General features: G+C 49.3%; 1 protein-coding gene and 2 non-coding genes across 3 annotated transcripts in view; 2 read left to right on the top strand and 1 right to left on the bottom strand.

Moving 5' to 3' along the window:
* LOC140424756 (nuclease EXOG, mitochondrial-like) overlaps window positions 1-19,351 on the bottom strand; it is a 387,484-nt gene that overhangs the window by 156,828 nt on the left and 211,305 nt on the right. The window lies entirely within an intron of this gene.
* On the top strand, window positions 6,940-7,130 carry LOC140425926 (U2 spliceosomal RNA). Its single transcript, XR_011948079.1, has one exon. It is a non-coding gene; the product is annotated as a U2 spliceosomal RNA (small nuclear RNA).
* LOC140425943 (U2 spliceosomal RNA) lies at window positions 13,095-13,283 on the top strand. The gene has a single exon (XR_011948090.1). It is a non-coding gene; the product is annotated as a U2 spliceosomal RNA (small nuclear RNA).

The following is a 19,351-nucleotide window of genomic DNA, read 5'->3' as shown; positions in this document are numbered from 1 at the left end:
CGTGTGTGTGACCACTCACTCCATGGTCACAACCGGAAGTCTGTCAGGTGTTTTTCATGCGTTGGTGCAGGTTTGATGGGCCGAAGGGCCTATTCTGCGCTGTATTATTCTGGAACACGGTGGCATTGTGGTAACGTCACTGAACTTAGAGACCTAATGCTCTGGGGACATGGGTTCAACTCCACTGCAGCAGTTGTTGTAATTAAATTTATTTAGTAAAGTGTAAAATTGACAGCTCGGCATCAGTAATGGTGACCACAAAACTATCAACTGTCATAAAACCCCTCTGGTTTATTAATGTCCTTCAGGGAAGGAAATTTGCCAACATTGTCACTCCAAAGCCACAGAAACATGGTTGACTCTGAACTGTCCTGAAATGATCGAACAAGCTCCAGAGAAATGGGCAACAAATGCTGGCCTTGCCAGTGACTCCCATATCCCATGAAAGAATTAACTTTTTAAAAAGCAATACAAATGAGATATCACACTGCAATTTTCATTCCTATAATGTTTATATTTTAGAATATTTATAACTTGCAGTCATGACAGTCTGCGAGCTTCAACGGCAAGTTGTTATTGAGAATATTCAATTTTAAAATATGCTTCCAAGTAGTGAGGCGCACTGAAACTAAACTAAAGATTGGGGGGGGGGAAGGGAAAGTCAGGGAACCAAGAGGTGAAGTAATCAGTGGGAAGCATAGCTGCTTAGGAATACAAAAAAGCACGAAAAGACAAAACTCAGGAGAGGTTACGATAGTCCCCATCCCACAAAATATGACACAGTGTATGGAAAGGCTCAGTAAACCAAGGTCCACCACACTAAGAAAACAAAAAGGGACGGTCAATAGAGAATTAAAGGTGCTATATTTAAATGCGCGCAGTGTACGGAACAAGGTAGATGAGCTTGTGGCCCAGATTGTGACTGGCAGGTATGATGTGGTAGGCATCACAGAGACATGGTTGCAGGGGGTTCAGGACTGGCATTTAAACATCCAGGGATTCACAACCTATCGAAAAGACAGGGAGGTGGGCAGAGGGGGCGGGGTTGCCTTGTTAATTAGGAATGAAATTACATCAATAGCACTAAATGACATAGGGTCAGATGATGTGGAGTCTGTGTGGGTAGAGTTGAGGAACCACAAAGGCAAAAAAAACATAATGGGAGTTATGTACAGGCCTCCTAACAGTGGTCAGGACCGGGGGCACAAAATGCACCACGAAATAGAAAGTGCATGTCAGAAAGGCAAGGTCACAGTGATCATGGGGGACTTCAATATGCAGGTGGACTGGGTAAATAATGCTGCCAGTGGACCCAAGGAAAGGGAATTCATTGAATGTTTACAGGAGGGCTTTTTGGAACAGCTTGTGATGGAGCCCACGAGGGAACAGGCCATTCTGGACTTAGTGTTATGTAATTAGCCAGACTTGATTAAAGATCTTAAAGTAAGGGAGCACTTGGGAGGCAGTGATCATAATATGGTAGAATTCAATCTCCAATTTGAAAGAAAGAAGGTAGAATCAGATGTAAAGGTGTTACAGTTAAATAAAGGTAACTACAGGGGCATGAGGGAGGAACTGACGAAAATCGACTGGGAGCAGAGCCTAGTGGGAAAGACAGTAGAACAGCAATGGCAGGAGTTTCTGGGAGTAATTGAGGACACAGTGCAGAGGTTCATCCCAAAGAAAAGAAAGGTTATCAGAGGGGGGATTAGGCAGCCATGGCTGACAAAGGAAGTTAGGGAATGCATCAAAGCAAAAGAGAAAGCCTATAATGTGGCAAAGAGTAGTGGGAAGTCAGAAGATTGGGAAGGCTACAAAAACAAACTGAGGATAACAAAGAGAGAAATAAGGAAAGAGAGGATCAAATATGAAGGTAGGCTAGCCAGTAACATTAGGAATGATAGTAAAAGTTTCTTTAAATACATTAAAAACAAACGGGAGGCAAAAGTTGACATTGGGCCGCTCCAAAATGACGCTGGTAATTTTGCGATGGGAGACAAGGAAGTAGCTGAGAAACTAAATAAGTACTTTGCGTCAGTCTTCACAGTAGAAGACATGAGTAATATCCCACCAATTCCGGAGAGTCAGGGGGCAGAGTTGAATAGGGTAGCCATCACAAAGGAGAAAGTGCTAGAGAAACTAAGAGGTCTAAAAATTGATAAATCTCTGGGCCCAGATGGACTACATCCTAGAGTTCTAAAGGAGATAGCTGAAGAAATAGTGGAGGCGTTAGTTATGATCTTTCAAAAGTCACTGGAGTCCCGGAAAGTCCCAGAGGATTGGAAAATCGCTGTTGTAACCCCCCTGTTCAAGAAGGGAACAAGGAAAAAGATGGAAAATTATAGGCCAATTAGCCTAACCTCGGTTGTTGGCAAGATTCTAGAATCCATTGTTAAGGATGAGATTTCTAAATTCTTGGAAGTGCAGGGTCAGATTAGGACAAGTCAGCATGGATTTAGTAAGGGGAGGTCGTGCCTGACAAACCTGTTAGAGTTCTTTTGAAGAGATAACAAATAGGTTAGACCAAGGAGAGCCAATGGATGTTATCTATCTTGACTTCCAAAAGGCCTTTGATAAGGTGCCTCCCGGGAGACTGCTGAGTAAAATAAGGGCAAATGGTATTCGAGGCAAGGTACTAACATGGATTGACGATTGGCTGTCAGGCAGAAGGCAGAGAGTTGGGATAAAAGGTTCTTTTTCGGAATGGCAACCGGTGACGAGTGGTGTCCCGCAGGGTTCAGTGTTGGGGCCACAGCTGTTCTCTTTATATATTAACGATCTAGATGACAGGACTGGGGGCATTCTGGCTAAGTTTGCCGATGATACAAAGATAGGTGGAGGGGCAGGTAGTATGGAGGAGGTGGGGAGGCTGCAGAAAGATTTAGACAGTTTAGGAGAGTGGTCCAAGAAATGGCTGATGAAATTCAACGTGGGCAAGTGCGAGGTCTTGCACTTTGGAAAAAAGAATAGAGGCATGGACTATTTTCTAAACGGTGACAAAATTCATAATGCTGAAGTGCAAAGGGACTTGGGAGTCCTAGTCCAGGATTCTCTAAAGGTAAACTTGCAGGTTGAGTCCGTAATTAAGAAAGCAAATGCAATGTTGTCATTCATCTCAAGAGGCTTGGAATATAAAAGCAGGGATGTACTTCTGAAGCTTTATAAAGCATTAGTTCGGCCCCATTTAGAATACGGTGAGCAATTTTGGGCCCCACACCTCAGGAAGGACATACTGGCACTGGAGCGGGTCCAGCGGAGATTCACACGGATGATCCCAGGAATGGTAGGCCTAACATACGATGAACGTCTGAGGATCCTGGGATTATATTCATTGGAGTTTAGGAGGTTGAGGGGAGATCTAATAGAAACTTACAAGATAATGAATGGCTTAGATAGGGTGGACGTAGGGAAGTTGTTTCCATTAGCAGGGGAGACTAGGACCCGGGGACTTAGAATAAAAGGGAGTCACTTTAGAACAGAGATGAGGAGAAATTTCTTCAGCCAGAGAGTGGTGGGTCTGTGGAATTCATTGCCACAGAGGGCGGTGGAGGCCGGGACGTTGAGTGTCTTTAAGACAGAAGTTGATAAATTCTTGATTTCTCGAGGAATTAAGGGCTATGGAGAGAGAGCGGGTAAATGGAGTTGAAATCAGCCATGATTGAATGGCGGAGTGGAGTCGATGGGCCGAATGGCCTTACTTCCGCTCCTATGTCTTATGGTCTTATGGAAACTATAGGTGCAATCTTTCTGCAGTACGTATTTGGCATCAGCCGTGAATGCTATTTCACAAGTTACATGTAATTTGGATTTAATTTCTCCCAAATTCTCTCTCAGATTTTCTAGTTCTGTTAAGTGTTTCGGATTACTTTTATCAGCGCAAAACCCATATTGTGATTTAAGAGTAAGGCCACTTAGGTTGCAGACATGCAAAAGCTAAATGGTATGGCATTATCTCCAGCATAATCCTTTGGTCATGCCTTTTGCAGGATATTGGCTATCTGGTGTGAAGGCAAGTTCAAAAGTATTCATAATGGAGCAGCAGATTCATTGAAACACTTTGGGAACTTTCGCAATTTTTTTTTCAACGTTTGTATTTGAAAGGATAGTGTCAATACTAAAAGTTGTAGTAATAATCAGGGCCGAGTTTTAAGGCCGATTTTAAATTGGATATCTTAAATTAAAGAATTGAGCAGTTTAAAAACTAGTCTGCAGAAGGCAGAATCCGAATGTACAAAACTCAAGTCTGTCTGAAGCAGCTCTTGAATAACCCATCAAGTAATTATCCTTGCTACTTGGGATTCACTGGTCTATTGTCCACAGTTCACGATATCCATCAAGCGATCGTTGTTCCTACTTAAGATGCATTGACCTATTGTTCACAGTTCTCATCAAGCAATCGTCACTCCTCCCAAGGCAGGCTCAGGTACCCTGTCAACAGGTCATCAACTAGAACATTGGGCACTGAGACCCTGCCTCCTGAGACTCCATTGGCCGAAAGCCAAGGGCAGTTTGACAATGCAACAAGGATAAAAAGATAGGCATTTGCCAGACAGGGAAGGAAAAAACTGGAAGCTAAGACTGGAAGCTTGTGTGAGGTGACCTTGACCAGACTTGAAGGAAGGAAACCAGCAAGAAACAGCCAGCGAGAATCACCTTTACAAAGTGGAACCAGAGGGACTCCAGGATCAGATCTGCAGCTTACCAAATGACCTTTACGGGAAGGATAGTCGAATCCTGGGTGTTTCTTGTAAGTAAAGTGGGTAATGTATGGGTTAACTATATTTAATAAAGTGTTGCATTATATCGGTGTTCTACTTTGTTCTCCTCATAAATAAAGCCACCTGGATAAACTTTAATTAAAGAGCTGGTTGAAGTATCCGAATTGCACAGATACTTCAAAGTATAACCCATTATTCTAAAGCTGGAGTGCTCCTTCTAAGATGAGCATGAGGTCAGGTGTAATGCCTGGATCTGGTACGTCCCTCTTGTGGGGACCATGATTTGGATTCAATTTGAACTGTTGTTTTGGAGCAGGCAAGGAGCTGGATTAGGCGTTTGCCCCCTGTCCACACTCTGAGCTCTGGCTTTGTAACTCTGATAAAGTAATTTAAAAAAAAGACAGTGACATAAGAATGAACAATGTATGTACCTATCTCCTAACGTTGGAGCTGCGAAGCAACCGCACCAACCACTGTGCTGCCCCACTCCACTAGGTTCTCGATCTCCCTCCTGAATTCTGACTCAACGTTGTAGTCCTTTGTCATGTGTCCCTCCTGCCTGCAGTTTTTGCAGAAGGTGACGCTGCAGTTGGCAGCAGCATGTCCCATTTTGGCACCGGTGCGACACACTCGTGGGTGCCCCGCATAATAAAGGTAGCTGCGGCTTCCTCCAATGGCGAAACTGGAGGGGGGTTGCAGGATGGTTCCGTTCTCAAGGTCACCTTGACCTGGTGTTCACTTGTCCTTGTCCAGATGTCCTTGCCAAAGGTGTCCTTCAGTCCTTTCAGCTCGACGCACCTGGCGAGGAACGTGAGCGCATCAGACACGGGGATTTGGGGGTTGTACATGTGCAGTGTAACAACCCGGTTTCGCTGCGACGGTAGCGTGAACAGAGGCTCCGCAGTCAGGATAGACAGGGGCCCTGGTTGCCTTTTTCCTTAAAACGCCTTCAGGGGCAGGGGGAGCTGACGTTTCTGGTCCAGGTGACCCTTTGTCAAAGCTCTTTGTTTGGACGCGGGGCGTTTACTCTTTTCTCTCCCTGCAGATGCTGCCAGACTTGCTGAGATTTTCCAGCATTTTCTCTTCTAATGTTTTTTGCCCCTTGGTATTTCTGAACTCCACCCATACAGACTGCACATTGTCAGAGCTAATATCCTTTCTCATTATTGTGTTAATTTCCTCTTTAACCAGCAGTGCCACACCACCACCTTTTCTTTTATGCCTGTCCTACCTAAATATCGAATACCCTTGTCACCCTGCAGCCATGTCTCCGTAATCCCAATTATATCGTACCCATTTATACCTATCTGCGCGATTATGTTAAAAATCGAATGAAAATATTTTTGCAGGCACCTCAAAGATTCTGGAGTGTAAGCCACCTTGCATCACAAAAACAGTCCAGCTGACCTAACACAATTGAGCCAGCAGTCAGTTTGTCTGCTGCAGCAGCTTTGAACAAAGACTGCCGTTCGCAGGCTAGCAGAATTCCTTTCATGATACGGCCTCTGGACGCGATGAGAAATCTTGTTGCCCAGCCCGAGTGGTTAGACTCTGCAATGCACTGCCTGAGTGTGCAGCGGGCAGGTTCAAGCCTGCCTTTCTAAAGACAATGGGATAATTATCTGAAGGGAAAACAAGGGGCTGGTTTAGCACACTGGGCTAAATCGCTGGCTTTTAAAGCAGACCAAGGCAGGCCAGCAGCACGGTTCAATTCCCGTACCAGCCTCCCCGAACAAGCGCCGGAATGTGGCGACTAGGGGCTTTTCACAGTAACTTCATTAAAGCCTACTCGTGACAATAAGCGATTTTCATTTCATTTGCAGGGCTACGGGGCGTGTGGCACCAGGCGAGTTGGTTGCTGCTGCTGTATTCTCACTGGCAAGACGTGCAAGTGTTTTCAAAAGTTTGTTCCGCAGCAGCAGCCTGTAACAGTGACGTACGAGGTTAGGCACCATCCTCTCCGATCTGATTGGGAGAGTCACCCGCTCCCATCCGATTGGTGGCGTACTGTTCATCTACATAACTGTCATGCTGTCTGACTGAAAAGGGGGAAAAGAGGCAAGTTCTGTCAATAGGAATCTCCTGTTCCAATGAGAAAGGCCAGGAGCAATATGACAAGAGTGAAAGTTTCAATGCTTACATCGAAAAGTCTTTGAATGCTGTCAGCCTGCTGTAAACGAAGGAAGGCATACGGCACTTCGCCAATTCAAGAGTATTGGGCATCGCTTCTCGGCCTTTTGGCTAAGATCAAGTGTAGTATCTGTTCTTATCAGTTTAATATCTGATACGTCCCTTATCTGGGGACCATATATTAAATTGATTTTTGGAGCAGGGAGATGGAATAGGGGCTTGCTCCGTCCACTCCACGCATCGACCTGGTATTGCAGTACCTCCGGGAACGGTGCACACACCCCCTTTATGGGGAATTTCAAAGTCAAAAAACAGCTCAAGCATGTACATGCACTTCTCTACTTCATACCTTTTCTCTTCATTCTCCAATATGGACAATCTGCTTACAACACTTTGCAACCACTCGCCTGCTGTGCATCACTATTTCTTCCTGAAGCCGGTGCTGCCCCAGTGCTGCGGCTTTCAACCAACAGATGCTTCTGCTTGCAACACTTCCCCAACAATGGATATTTTGATGCAACGCTTCCCCAACAATGGATATTTTGATGCAACGCTTCCCCAACAATGGATATTTTGATGCAACACTTCCCCAACAATGGATATTTTGATGCAACGCTTCCCCAACAATGGATATTTTGATGCAACGCTTCCCCAACAATGGATATTTTGATGCAACGCTTCCCCAACAATGGATATTTTGATGCAACGCTTCCCCAACAATGGATATTTTGATGCAACACTTCCCCAACAATGGATATTTTGATGCAACACTTCCCCAACAATGGATATTTTGATGCAACACTTCCCCAACAATGGATATTTTGATGCAACACTTCCCCAACAATCCACATTTTGACATCACTTTCAACAGTCTCGCAGCTTGCATCAATCGCTTCTCGGCCTTTTGGCTAAGATCAAGTGTAGTCTCATTTGATTGAGGGAAGCTGAGGATTTCGATGACGATCGTGGATTGGAGAACTCGGAGGGATTGAAGTCGCCAAAGAAGAAACGTTTGGAGCTTGGCTGCTATTGGTGGATCTACATGCTGGCCTAAACCTCGGGTTTAGGCCTAACGCCGATACAGTTTCACACCCAACGTACGAGCTATGGATGCAGCTGCATCCCGACCACCAGGCTGGGGCGTGCGAAACACTGTCCGAGTCACAGTGAAGAAAACGGATGGAGAGTCACCTTTGGACCGGAAACACTTCGTGAAGAAGGTGCTGCTCGAGTGCTGTGGGTTTAAAGCAACAGAGATCTTCTGCTTGCAAAACTTCCCCAAGAATGGTTTCTTTGATGTCACCTTCAAGAGCGTCGCAGCGTGCATCAAATTCTTGAACGTCTTCAAGGAAAAAGGTAACCAGAGTCCCTTGTCGATCCTGACTGCGGAACCTCTGTTTACGCTACCGGCACAGCGAAATCGGGTTGTTACACTGCACACGTACAACCCCCACGTCCCTGTATCTGATGTGCTCACGTTCCTCGCCAGGTACGCTGAGCTGAAAAGTGACAGCGTGCAAGTGAAAGACACCTTCGGCATCTGGACAAGTGAGCACCAGGTCAAGGTGACCCTAAGAACGGACAGCAACGGAGCCATCCTGCATCCCCCCTCCAATTTCGCTATTGGAGTAAATCGTGGTTACCTCTACTACGTGGGACAGCCACGAGTATGCCACACCTGTGGCAAAACGGGGCATGTTGCCGCAAACTGCAGTGTGACCTTCTGCAAGAACTGCAGGCAGGAGGGACACATGACTAAGGACTGCAAAGAAGACAAGTGCTGCAACCTGTGTGGGGAGGCCGGCCATCTTTACAGGGCCTGCCCGAAACGCGGGGCGACATACGCTGAAATCATCAGCAGCGGAGTTAAAAAGGCGACCAGAGAGGAGGTGCATACACCCTCCACCGAAAAAGACACCACGGCTCAGAATGAGGAAAAGCAACAAAAGGGCCCCCAACAAAAAGAAGAGGCCCCAGCACCTCCTGACAACCCAACCCCAGCCCCATCTGATGAGGAACACTCAATGGAAGAGGAAGAGGATGGGACAAAGAATAAAGAGCCCTGGGAAACAGTGAACAGGGACAAACGAAAGCGGAAACAAAAAAACAAACTGAAGAACCCCCCGAGGGGTAGTGGCAAAAAGCGACACCTCTCAGCCGGCGCACTTAGCGCCGACACCTCATCCGATGAGGGAAAACAGGACAAGAATCGGCCTCAAATAAAGAGGCAAAGCACCAACGTGGAACGGAAGGCACAGACCCCCCAGACCACCGACCGGGAAGGAAACAAGGTCACAGATCAACCCCCGATAGTAACGAGCAGCAACAACCCAGGTGAAGACCGGCCTGCAACCCCAACACCTACTGACTGCCACAACGAACCCCAGGGCTACACCACCCCCCCAATGCATCTGCATCAAAATCACGGGGCCAGTACGGACCAGAACAGTTTTCTCAGCCCTGCAACTGTGCTAAAGTTTGCGAGCACCACCGGAATGCTGGGGAACATTCAACAGCTGGAACAGCCAACTGTATAGACTCTGGACTCTTGAGACTGGTAAATCTATCTTTTTATAATGGGTTTAAAAATTGCATCCATAAATGTGCGAAGCATCAAAGATACTTCGCGGTGTGTAGCCACACTCAACTATTTGGCAAATGTAAAAGCTGACCTACTGTTCCTGCAGGAGTGCGGAATTCCGCACCTCAGCAACTACAGGCGCTGGTCGAGCTGGTGGTCCCACGGGCCATCCATCTGGTCAGGAGGAAACGACTGCCGCTCCTCCGGCCTGGGTATTCTGCTGCGGGGAGGCAACTTCACCATCTCCGACGTTAAGGAGGTGGTGGGCGGGCGCCTCCTCGTAGCAGACGTGAAATACAAAAACACCCCTCTCAGACTTATTAATGTGTACGCCCCGGCCGTAAAAAGTGAGCGGCTGGCAGTTCTTCAGCAACTCCCACTGCTGTTGGCCACCTCCAAGCCGGTCATCCTGGGTGGTGACTTCAACTGCATCATCGATGCGGCTGGACGATCCAGCAAAGCCGACAGCAAACTAGACGCTACGTCCAGACTCCTGATGGAAACGGTAAAAGACGCCAAGCTGCTCGACGTCTGCAGCAACCCTGCAGACGGCGCGCAGCGTAGATACACATGGTCACGGCCAGACGGGTCCGTCCGCTCCAGGATAGACTTCTTTTTTGTGTCCCGAGCTTTCACGGTCAGGTCCACCGACGTAACGCCGGTGTTCTTCTCTGACCACTGCCTCCTACTGGCCGACTGCCACCTGCAGGAAGACCAGGGGGTAGGCAGGGGGACGTGGAAGCTAAATGTAAAACTGCTGACCCCTGAGAACATCGAGGAACTCAGGAGGGATTACAAAGGTTGGAGAACCGTGAAACCCCTCTTTGAGGCCCCACATCTCTGGTGGGAAGCAATCAAGGGGAATATCAAGAGGTTTTTCATCCTCAAGGGCGTTCAAAAGGTGAGAGAGAGACGAGGGGTCATGTCCAGGCTCCAGAAAAGTATGCAAAATTTGCTCCAGCTGCAGTCGATGGGGGTGGATGTCAAGGAGGATCTCCAAGAGGTGAAGAGCCAGCAAGCCTCGCTCTACACCTCGGAGGCCTCCAAGGTTATCTTCCGCTCCAGAGTCCGCTCCGTGGAGCAGGACGAAAAGTGCTCACGCTTCTTCTTCCAAAAGGTGCACAGAGACACCTCTGTGATCAGCAGCCTGAAGGAAGAAGATGGCTCTGAAAAGTCATCGCAGTCTGACATCCTGAGGATCAGCCAATCCTTTTATGCCGGACTGTATGACCTGAAGCCAACAGATAGCACTGTTTCCCAGACCTTCCTGTCGACTATCACGGAGGTCATAGGCGACAGCGAGCTGGAAAACCTGGACAAACCACTGACTCTGGACGAGCTGACAAAGGCCGCCAAGTCCTTCGAGACGAGTAAAACTCCCGGAAGCGACGGCTTACCGGTTGAGTTGTATTCGGCTCTGTGGGACTGGATGGGCCCAGACCTGCTGGAAGTGTACGAGAGTATGCTTCTGGAGGGCAGCATGTCAGAGTCCATGAGGAAAGGCATCATCAACCTCATCTACAAACAGAAGGGGGAAAGGGAAGAAATTCGAAATTGGCGACCCATTTCACTGTTGAATGTGGACTACAAAATTCTAGCAAAGGTCATCGCCAATCGGGTCAGGTCTGCTCTGGAGTCGGTGATCCACCCTGACCAGACCTGTGCTGTACCCGGCAGGAAGATCTCTGATAGCCTCGCGCTACTCAGGGATACGATCGCCTACGTGCAGGACAGGGGGGTGGACACTTGCCTCATCAGCCTTGACCAGGAGAAGGCTTTTGACAGAATATCGCACACCTACATGATGGATGTGCTCTCCAAAATGGGGTTTGGGGAGGGAATTCGCAATTGGATCAAACTGCTCTACACAAACATCTATAGCGCAGTCTCAATCAATGGGTGGGAATCAGAAAAGTTCCAGATCAGATCTGGAGTCAGGCAGGGCTGCCCTCTCTCCTCTGCCCTTTTTGTGTGCTGCATAGAACCTTTTGCCGAGTCCATCAGGAGGGATCCGGGTATAAGAGGAGTGACGATCCCAGGCAGTGGAGGCATGCAAGTCAAGGCCTCCCTGTACATGGACGACGTTGCCGTCTTCTGCTCGGATCCTGCGTCTGTACGCAGGCTCTTAACCACCTGCGACCAGTTTGAACTGGCCTCTGGAGCCAAGGTAAACCGGGGCAAGAGCGAGGCCATGTTCTTTGGGAACTGGGCCGACCGGTCCTTTGTCCCCTTCACTGTCAGGTCCGATTACCTGAAGGTGCTGGGGATATGGTTCGGAGCTGCTGGGGCGTGCACCAAAAACTGGGAGGAGCGCATAGGAAAGGTAAGACAGAAACTGGGCTGGTGGGAGCAACGCTCCCTCTCCATTGCGGGCAAAACCCTGGTCATCAGGTGTGAGGTACTCTCGGTGCTACTGTACGTGGCGCAGGTCTGGCCCATAACCCGACCCTACGCCACAGCAGTCACCCGGGCCATCTTCAAATTTATCTGGCGATCCAAGATGGACCGTGTCCGAAGGGACACCATGTACAAACCTCTGGAGAAGGGAGGGCGGAACGTACCCAACGCCTCCCTCATCCTGTTGGCCACCTTTGTGTCCAGCTGCATCAAGCTGTGCGTGGACCCCCAGTATGCAAACACCAAGTGTCACTACATACTGAGGTTCTACCTGTCCCCGGTGTTGCGAAGGATGGGCCTGGCCTCATTGCCGCGGAACGCTCCAAGTAGTTGGACCGTACCGTACCACCTGTCCTTTGTGGAAAAGTTTTTGAAAGAAAACACCTTTGACCACAAGGCAATGAAGCAGTGGTCAGCACGTAATGTCCTCGAGGCCCTCAGGGAAAAAGAGACCGTGGAGGACGTTGGATGGTTCCCTGAGCAGACTGCCAGAGTCATCTGGCAGAACGCCTCATCACCAGAACTTTCAAACAAGCACCAAGACCTAGCTTGGCTGGTGGTGAGAAGGGCCCTCCCTGTCAGATTCTTCATGCACACCCGAAGGCTCTGCACCAATGCACGCTGCCCTCGGAGTGGCTGTGGGGGAAATGAGACGGTCACACACCTCCTTGTGGAATGTGCCTTTGCAAAGAAGGTCTGGAGAGAGATGCAGTGGTATTTGTCAAGGTTTATCCCAAACAGATCTGTGACACAGGACTCTGTGCTCTACGGACTGTTTCCAGGGACACACACCGAGACAAATATCAACTGCTGCTGGAAGGTCATCAACTCGGTAAAAGACGCTCTTTGGTCTGCCCGAAACTTGCTGATCTTCCAGTGCAAAGAATTGTCCTCGACCGAGTGTTGCAGACTGGCACATTCCAAGGTCCAGGACTACGTGCTGAGGGACGCACTCAAGCTTGGGGCAGCTGCCGCCAAGGCGCAATGGGGAAAGACCACTGTGTAAAGTCTTTCCAGCAAATGTACACCGAGGGGCGCGTAACAGTGTAAAGCCCCTCGGTCTGGGCAACCAACACTCCAATGTATAAAACAAACATGACAATGTAAATATTTAAGAAGGAATTGTAATGTAAAGAGTGATATGTGTATGACAATATCAAAATTGAATGAAAGAAAGTCAAGGCAACATGTAACCCTGCCGGAAATGTACAGTCAAGACAATTTGAAATGTTTCTGTAATGCTCATGATAAATTTTTATGAATAAAGTATATTTTTTTGAATAAAAAAAAAAAAAAAAAAAAAATCTGTTCTTATCAGTTTAATATCTGATACGTCCCTTATCTGGGGACCATATATTAAATTGATTTTTGGAGCAGGGAGATGGAATAGGGGCTTGCTCCGTCCACTCCACGCATCGACCTGGTATTGCAGTACCTCCGGGAACGGTGCACACACCCCCTTTATGGGGAATTTCAAAGTCAAAAAACAGCTCAAGCATGTACATGCACTTCTCTACTTCATGCCTTTTCTCTTCATTCTCCAATATGGACAATCTGCTTACAACACTTTGCAACCACTCGCCTGCTGTGCATCACTATTTCTTCCTGAAGCCGGTGCTGCCCCAGTGCTGCGGCTTTCAACCAACAGATGCTTCTGCTTGCAACACTTCCCCAACAATGGATATTTTGATGCAACGCTTCCCCAACAATGGATATTTTGATGCAACGCTTCCCCAACAATGGATATTTTGATGCAACGCTTCCCCAACAATGGATATTTTGATGCAACGCTTCCCCAACAATGGATATTTTGATGCAACGCTTCCCCAACAATGGATATTTTGATGCAATGCTTCCCCAACAATGGATATTTTGATGCAACGCTTCCCCAACAATGGATATTTTGATGCAACGCTTCCCCAACAATGGATATTTTGATGCAACGCTTCCCCAACAATGGATATTTTGATGCAACACTTCCCCAACAATGGATATTTTGATGCAACACTTCCCCAACAATGGATATTTTGATGCAACACTTCCCCAACAATGGATATTTTGATGCAACACTTCCCCAACAATCCACATTTTGACATCACTTTCAACAGTCTCGCAGCTTGCATCAATCGCTTCTCGGCCTTTTGGCTAAGATCAAGTGTAGTCTCATTTGATTGAGAGAAGCTGAGGATTTCGATGTCGATCGTGGATTGGAGAACTCGGAGGGATTGAAGTCGTCAAAGAGGAAACGTTTGGAGCTTGGCTGCTATTGGTGGATCTACATGCTGGCCTAAACCTCGGGTTTAGGCCTAACGCCGATACAGTTTCACACCCAACGTACGAGCTATGGATGCAGCTGCATCCCGACCACCAGGCTGGGGAGTGCGAAACACTGTCCGAGTCACAGTAAAGAAAACGGAGGGAGAGTCACCTTTGGACCGGAAACACTTCGTGAAGAGGGTGCTGCTCGAGTGTTGTGGGTTTAAAGCAACAGAGATCTTCTGCTTGCAAAACTTCCCCAAGAATGGTTTCTTTGATGTCACCTTCAAGAGCGTCGCAGCGTGCATCAAATTCTTGAACGTCTTCAAGGAAAAAGGTAACCAGAGTCCCTTGTCGATCCTGACTGCGGAGCCTCTGTTTACGCTACCGGCACAGCGAAATCGGGTTGTTACACTGCACACGTACAACCCCCACGTCCCTGTGTCTGATGTGCTCACGTTCCCCGCCAGGTACGCTGAGCTGAAAAGTGACAGCGTGCAAGTGAAAGACACCTTCGGCATCTGGACAAGTGAGCACCAGGTCAAGGTGACCCTAAGAACGGACAGCAACGGAGCCATCCTGCATCCCCCCTCCAATTTCGCTATTGGAGTAAATCGTGGCTACCTCTACTACGTGGGACAGCCACGAGTATGCCACGCATGTGGCAAAACGGGGCATGTTGCCGCAAACTGCAGTGTGACCTTCTGCAAGAACTGCAGGCAGGAGGGACACATGACTAAGGACTGCAAGGAAGACAAGTGCTGCAACCTGTGTGGGGAGGCCGGCCATCTTTACAGGGCCTGCCCGAAACGCGGGGCGACATATGCACAGATCATCAGCAGCGGAGTCAAAAAGGCGACCAGAGAGGAGGTGCATACACCCTCCACCGAAAAAGACACCACGGTTCAGAATGAGGAAAAGCAACAGAAGGGCCCCCAACAAAAAGAGGAGGCCCCAGCACCTCCTGACAACCCAACCCCAGTCCCATCTGATGAGGAACACTCAATGGAAGAGGAAGAGGATGGGGCAAAGAATAAAGAGCCCTGGCAAACCGTGAACAGGGACAAACGAAAGCGGAAACAAAAAAACAAACTGAAGAACCCCCTGAGGGGTAGTGGCAAAAAGCGACACCTCTCAGCCGGCGCACTTAGTGCCGACACCTCATCCGATGAGGGAAAACAGGACAAGAATCGGCCTCAAATAAAGAGGCAAAGCACCGACGTGGAACGGAAGGCACAGACCCCCCAGACCACCGACCGGGAAGAAAACAAGGTCACAGACCAACCCCCGATAGCAACGAGCAGCAACAACCCAGGTGAAGACCGGCCTGCAACCCCAACACCTACTGACTGCCACGACGAACCCCAGGGCTACACCACCCCCCCCAATGCATCTGCATCAAAATCACGGGGCCAGTACGGACCAGAACAGTTTTCTCAGCCCTGCAACTGTGCTAAAGTTTGCGAGCACCACCGGCATGCTGGGGAACATTCAACAGCTGGAACAGCCAACTGTATAGACTCTGGACTCTTGAGACTGGTAAATCTATCTTTTCATAATGGGTTTAAAAATTGCATCCATAAATGTGCGAAGCATCAAAGATACTTCGCGGTGTGTAGCCACACTCAACTATTTGGCAAATGTAAAAGCTGACCTACTGTTCCTGCAGGAGTGCGGAATTCCGCACCTCAGCAACTACAGGCGCTGGTCGAGCTGGTGGTCCCACGGGCCATCCATCTGGTCAGGAGGAAACGACTGCCGCTCCTCCGGCCTGGGTATTCTGCTGCGGGGAGGCAACTTCACCATCTCCGACGTTAAGGAGGTGGTGGGCGGGCGCCTCCTCGTAGCAGACGTGAAATACAAAAATACCCCCCTCAGGCTTATTAATGTGTACGCCCCGGCCGTAAAAAATGAGCGGCTGGCAGTCCTTCAGCAACTCCCACTGCTGTTGGCCACCTCCAAGCCGGTCATCCTGGGTGGTGACTTCAACTGCATCATCGATGCGGCTGGACGATCCAGCAAAGCCGACAGCAAACTAGACGCTACGTCCAGACTCCTGATGGAAACGGTAAAAGACGCCAAGCTGCTCGACGTCTGCAGCAACCCTGCAGACGGCGCGCAGCGTAGATACACATGGTCACGGCCAGACGGGTCCGTCCGCTCCAGGATAGACTTCTTTTTTGTGTCCCGAGCTTTCACGGTCAGGTCCACCGACGTAACGCCGGTGTTCTTCTCTGACCACTGCCTCCTACTGGCCGACTGCCACCTGCAGGAAGACCAGGGGGTAGGCAGGGGGACATGGAAGCTAAATGTAAAACTGCTGACCCCTGAGAACATCGAGGAACTCAGGAGGGATTACAAAGGTTGGAGAACCGTGAAACCCCTCTTTGAGGCCCCACATCTCTGGTGGGAAGCAATCAAGGGGAATATCAAGAGGTTTTTCATCCTCAAGGGCGTTCAAAAGGTGAGAGAGAGACGAGGGGTCATGTCCAGGCTCCAGAAAAGTATGCAAAATTTGCTCCAGCTGCAGTCGATGGGGGTGGATGTCAAGGAGGATCTCCAAGAGGTGAAGAGCCAGCAAGCCTCGCTCTACACCTCGGAGGCCTCCAAGGTTATCTTCCGTTCCAGAGTCCGCTCCGTGGAGCAGGACGAAAAGTGCTCACGCTTCTTCTTCCAAAAGGTGCACAGAGAGACCTCTGTGATCAGCAGCCTGAAGGAAGAAGATGGCTCTGAAAAGTCATCGCAGTCTGATATCCTGAGGATCAGCCAATCCTTTTATGCCGGACTGTATGACCTGAAGCCAACAGATAGCACTGTTTCCCAGACCTTCCTGTCGACTATCACGGAGGTCATAGGCGACAGCGAGCTGGAAAACCTGGACAAACCACTAACTCTGGACGAGCTGACAAAGGCCGCCAAGTCCTTCGAGACGAGTAAAACTCCCGGAAGCGACGGCTTACCGGTTGAGTTGTTTTCGGCTCTGTGGGACTGGATGGGCCCAGACCTGCTGGAAGTGTACGAGAGTATGCTTCTGGAAGGCAGCATGTCAGAGTCCATGAGGAAAGGCATCATCACCCTAATCTACAAGCAGAAGGGGGAAAGGGAAGAAATTCGAAATTGGCGACCCATTTCACTGTTGAATGTGGACTACAAAATTCTAGCAAAGGTCATCGCCAATCGGGTCAGGTCTGCTCTGGAGTCGGTGATCCACCCTGACCAGACCTGTGCTGTACCTGGCAGGAAGATCTCTGATAGCCTCGCGCTACTCAGGGATACGATCGCCTACGTGCAGGACAGGGGGGTGGACACTTGCCTCATCAGTCTTGACCAGGAAAAGGCTTTTGACAGAATATCACACACTTACATGATGGATGTGCTCTCCAAAATGGGGTTTGGGGAGGGAATTCGCAATTGGATCAAACTGCTCTACACAAACATCTATAGCGCAGTCTCAATCAATGGGTGGGAATCAGAAAAGTTCCAGATCAGATCTGGAGTCAGGCAGGGCTGCCCTCTCTCCTCTGCCCTTTTTGTGTGCTGCATAGAACCTTTTGCCGAGTCCATCAGGAGGGATCCGGGTATAAGAGGAGTGACGATCCCAGGCAGTGGAGGCATGCAAGTCAAGGCCTCCCTGTACATGGACGACGTTGCCGTCTTCTGCTCGGATCCTGCGTCTGTACGCAGGCTCTTAACCACCTGCGACCAGTTTGAACTGGCCTCTGGAGCCAAGGTAAACCGGGGCAAGAGCGAGGCCATGTTCTTTGGGAACTGGGCCGACCGGTCCTTTGTCCCCTTCACTGTCAGGTCAGATTACCTGAAGGTGCTGGGGATATGGTTCGGAGCTGCTGGGGCGTGCACCAAAAACTGGGAGGAGCGCATAGGAAAGGTAAGACAGAAACTGGGCTGGTGGGAGCAACGCTCCCTCTCCATTGCGGGCAAAACCCTGGTCATCAGGTGTGAGGTACTCTCGGTGCTACTGTACGTGGCGCAGGTCTGGCCCATAACCCGACCCTACGCCACAGCAGTCACCCGGGCCATCTTCAAATTTATCTGGCGATCCAAGATGGACCGTGTCCGAAGGGACACCATGTACAAACCTCTGGAGAAGGGAGGGCGGAACGTACCCAACGCCTCCCTCATCCTGTTGGCCACCTTTGTGTCCAGCTGCATCAAGCTGTGCGTGGACCCCCAGTATGCAAACACCAAGGGTCACTACATACTGAGGTTCTACCTGTCCCCGGTGTTGCGAAGGATGGGCCTGGCCTCATTGCCGCGGAACGCTCCAAGTAGTTGGACCGTACCGTACCACCTGTCCTTTGTGGAAAAGTTTTTGAAGGAAAACACCTTTGACCACAAGGCAATGAAGCAGTGGTCAGCACGTAATGTCCTCGAGGCCCTCAGGGAAAAGGAGACCGTGGAGGACGTTGGATGGTTCCCTGAGCAGACTGCCAGAGTCATCTGGCAGAACGCCTCATCACCAGAACTTTCAAACAAGCACCAAGACCTAGCTTGGCTGGTGGTGAGAAGGGCCCTCCCTGTCAGATTCTTCATGCACACCCGAAGGCTCTGCACCAATGCACGCTGCCCTCGGAGTGGCTGTGGGGGAAATGAGACGGTCACACACCTCCTTGTGGAATGTGCCTTTGCAAAGAAGGTCTGGAGAGAGATGCAGTGGTATTTGTCAAGGTTTATCCCAAACAGATCTGTGACACAGGACTCTGTGCTCTACGGACTGTTTCCAGGGACACACACCGAGACAAATATCAACTGCTGCTGGAAGGTCATCAACTCGGTAAAAGACGCTCTTTGGTCTGCCCGAAACTTGCTGATCTTCCAGTGCAAAGAATTGTCCTCGACCGAGTGTTGCAGACTGGCACATTCCAAGGTCCAGGACTACGTGATGAGGGACGCACTCAAGCTTGGGGCAGCTGCCGCCAAGGCGCAATGGGGAAAGACCACTGTGTAAAGTCTTTCCAGCAAATGTACACCGAGGGGCGGGTAACAGTGTAAAGCCCCTCGGTCTGGGCCATTAAAACTCCAATGTATAAAAGAACATAAGAACTAGGAACAGGAGTAGGCCATCTGGCCCCTCGAGCCTGCTCCGCCATTTAATGAGATCATGGCTGATCTTTGTGGACTCAGCTCCACTCTCCGGCCCATACACCATATCCCCGAATCCCTTTATTCTTTAGAAAGGCATCTATCTTTTTCTTAAAAACGTTTAAAGAAGGAGCCTCAACTGCTTCACTGGGCAAGGAATTCCAAAGAT

This window comes from Scyliorhinus torazame, chromosome 6 (assembly GCF_047496885.1).
Source record: "Scyliorhinus torazame isolate Kashiwa2021f chromosome 6, sScyTor2.1, whole genome shotgun sequence".
Taxonomy (NCBI): Eukaryota; Metazoa; Chordata; class Chondrichthyes; order Carcharhiniformes; family Scyliorhinidae; genus Scyliorhinus; species Scyliorhinus torazame.
The sequence above is the reverse complement of the archived record's forward strand: the minus strand, read 5'-3'. Positions and strand labels throughout refer to the sequence as shown.